General features: G+C 44.4%; 1 long non-coding RNA gene across 4 annotated transcripts in view; it reads left to right on the plus strand.

The window, feature by feature from the left end:
- LOC101856760 overlaps positions 1 to 3,210 on the plus strand; it is a 37,227-nt gene that overhangs the window by 20,326 nt on the left and 13,691 nt on the right. For all 4 annotated transcript variants that reach the window (XR_004859174.1, XR_001185292.2, XR_001185291.2 and 1 more), the window contains exon 2: positions 626 to 3,146. This is a non-coding gene — a long non-coding RNA (uncharacterized LOC101856760). The remainder of the gene's footprint in view (positions 1 to 625; positions 3,147 to 3,210) is intronic.

Genomic DNA, 3,210 nt, shown 5'->3' on the forward strand with positions numbered 1-3,210 from the left:
GAGAAAAGAGGGAAAGGGGAGAGGGTGGGTGGGGGAGGGAGGGAGAGAAGAAAAAAGGATGGGGCCGGGGGTGGGGATGGGTGGCTCGAGTGGAAAATAAAGAGATTGGGAAGTCTTTGAGAGAAAAAGAGAAGAAGTGTAGTGAGGAGGAATTACCTTTGTATGCTCGTAGAAGTGCAGTTGAAAGTTGGACCGGTACATAGGGCGTTCGTCGTCGCTACTTGTTAGGAAGAGATGGTGGTGGTATGTTCTCGTGTGATTAAATCGTGTATGCCTCATCGACTCAGAAACCGTAGTAGACCTATCGTCTCGTCTCTCTTCTCCTGTCAAGGCTCAGTCTCAGGCATGACTATCTATACCAGCGCTTGAAATTAATTGATACGGACTGTAAAGGATGTGTTTAGGAGTTTCGTGCTCGTCTGATTTTGTAGGGGGAAAAGGTGACGGTGGTCGGTAGGAAATGGTGTGCATAATTTAAATGTGATGCGTTCGTGAAATCTGGTGTGATGTGTTTGTGTTATATTATTATTATGCTGTGATGTGTTTGTGTTATATTATTACCATGCTGTGATGCGTTTGTGTTTGAGGCTGTCATTTGCTACCTTTCCTTTCATCGGCTGTCCAGGAATCTCCAACACTTGCAACATTCCAGAGGGGAACAAACAGACTCTCTTAGGAGGACGAGCATCCACAGTTGGGATAATTTTTCTGTGGTGTTAAGCGTAGGCCTGTCTTAACGAACGAGACATTGTGAATGAGTGAAGGAGACATTTAATTATTCCTTGGTGAAGGAGACTTTTGATTATTTCTTTGTGAAGGAGACTTTTGATTATTTCTTTGTGAAGGAGACTTTTGATTATTTCTTTGTGATTATTCCTTAGTGAAGGAGACATTTGATTAGACTCTATTCCTTAGTGAAGGAGACAATGTTTCGTAGTGAAGGGTTCATTAATCGTTATCGAAGAAGATACTCATCCATGGTGAAGAAGAAGATATCATTCCTTCACAATCTTTCGTTCTGTGAATCCTTTTGAGCCGGAGAGGAACGAACGAGTGTCAAGACTGTGTGACTGTTGTTGGGTGTTTTTTCCCAGTTTTTCTTTCTTTCTTTGGTAATCTCAGCCTTTCTCTGTGGCGACCGGTTTTGTAACTTGGCACCGAGGATTGGCCAACCCTCAACAGGACAATACGCCGCCTGGATTAGGAGACACTGCGGTCTTCTGGGCGAGATAGAACACCAGGACGGGTGGTGGTGCGTCATAGAAGGTTCTCAAACTCCAAAGATTTGTTTTTTTTGTGTGTATATATGTGTGTGTGTGTGTGTGTGCGTGTGCCAAACGCTGTGTGTGCGTGTATGCGTGTACGAAACGCTCCGCACATCTCGGTATAATTATTTCTGTGGCCATCTGCTCCAGCCACTGCCGTCTGCTGTGAGTCTAGCGGTTCTGCTGTGGGGTTGAACTGATTCAATATACCGCTAGTGTCTGTTGGACTTACCACTCAGCCGCCCAATTTCCACGTTTTCTGGTGGCGTCTTCTGTCCGTCTGATGAGCCAGTCGTTTTGTGTCCAGTTCTGTTGGCTGACGTTACACCCTCAACTACGTCATCACTTCTAGTGTAAGTAAGCGCCCGAGTCTTTCGTCCTGCTGTTACTGGACAGACTATTGGGGTCAAGGTCACACCCACAAGCTGTACAGCGAGCTGTAGGAAATCGGCTAACGTGAGCAGAAGCTGAGGAGTCTCGGCTCCTCACCAACCACCCCCCCCCCCTCTTGTGAACGTACTCAGGACTCGGAGACAGAGGAAGTGTGACGTAGAGAGTAAACATGTCACTCGCCTAGACGTCCTTTCACAGCTAGATCGGACTGGTGTGGAAAAAAATATTAAAGTCCGACTTTAGTATAATCCAAGAACTTTACATAATAATTTAATCTGTATACGATCGAGAACTTTCTGTGTGTTGGTGTTGGGCACAGTTAGGCGTTATATTCTGTCACTGGGGCTCCCCTGGATGCGCTAAGGGGTCATCTTAACTTCAATGTACGTTTATCAATTCTGGAGTCCACGACTTGCTTCTCTTGTCTTGGAGTGTGATGCTACTTTGAGCGTGCACGAGCGGTCCTGTTAACGTATTTGAACAAAATACTGGACTATTTCAACATCATAGACAATGACGTCATAAGAACAGATTTGTTTTCGATTGTTTTTCTGAAGCTGAAGAAGTACTCTCCAGGAGACTGCATGCTGTCAGTCCTGTTTAGAATCTTTTCATGAACAAACCCACACAACCCCGACAATACTGTCAGCGGGGAGGTTAGAAAGCCTTTCCTTACAAACACACACGGGCCCTGAGGCTTTCACGTCGGCTGATTTTCCAGTGGGGAAAGAACGGAGAGATAAGTCTTAGTGTGTAGAATTAGCTTTTTGAGTGTTGGGGCGTTTCTTTTTACGATTGAACAGCCGAAAGAAATTAATATTCTTCTAAAACATATTTAAACAAAGCCCTTATAATTTATTTATCCAATTTTTTAAAGAATATATAACACCACAAGTTGCAAATACCGGACGATCTGACAAACCCTCAAAAAAACTTGGCTATCTAATGTTATGCCAGTGAACCAGTTTGGGAGGACAGTAGTAGGGGATACTACTTAAATATCTACACAGACTTGAAGAGGTTAGTGTAAGTTTTTTAAAAATAGTATTGGTTATGATAATAAATTATTCTGCTATTTGCTCTGAGTTCGGGCTTGGCATTTTTGTGCAGAATCACGTTTTGTGTCCGGAAGATTCTTGACAAACTTCGCAGTGATTTTGTCACCAAACGTTTACTTCGGAGATTGTAAGCGGATTGTTTCTTTTTTTTGTGAACGAGTGGAAGTCGTCACACCAGCATGATCAGATCAGTGACAGTGATAGACTACTGCAGTAGTTACTCTCGGAGAAACGTTTCAAAGTACGGGTCCACTTTTGTTGTGTCTGGAAGCAGGCTGTGATTTTTTTTCTGAGGCTTTGTTTCTAACAAGATCGGGGTTAACCATGACTTCAGGGACTGTGTGGCGTGTGGCAGTGATGGTGGTTGTCCTACTGGCTATCTCTCACTCTCAGGTGGACGGCAGGAAGAAGGCGCATGGGGGAAGGAAAGGTAGGCAGTGCTCTCTCTCTCTCTCTCTCTCTCTCTCTCTCACTCTCTCTCTCTCTCTCTCCCT

Source organism: Aplysia californica, unplaced genomic scaffold, assembly GCF_000002075.1.
Source record: "Aplysia californica isolate F4 #8 unplaced genomic scaffold, AplCal3.0 scaffold00736, whole genome shotgun sequence".
In the NCBI taxonomy this organism is placed as follows: Eukaryota; Metazoa; Mollusca; class Gastropoda; order Aplysiida; family Aplysiidae; genus Aplysia; species Aplysia californica.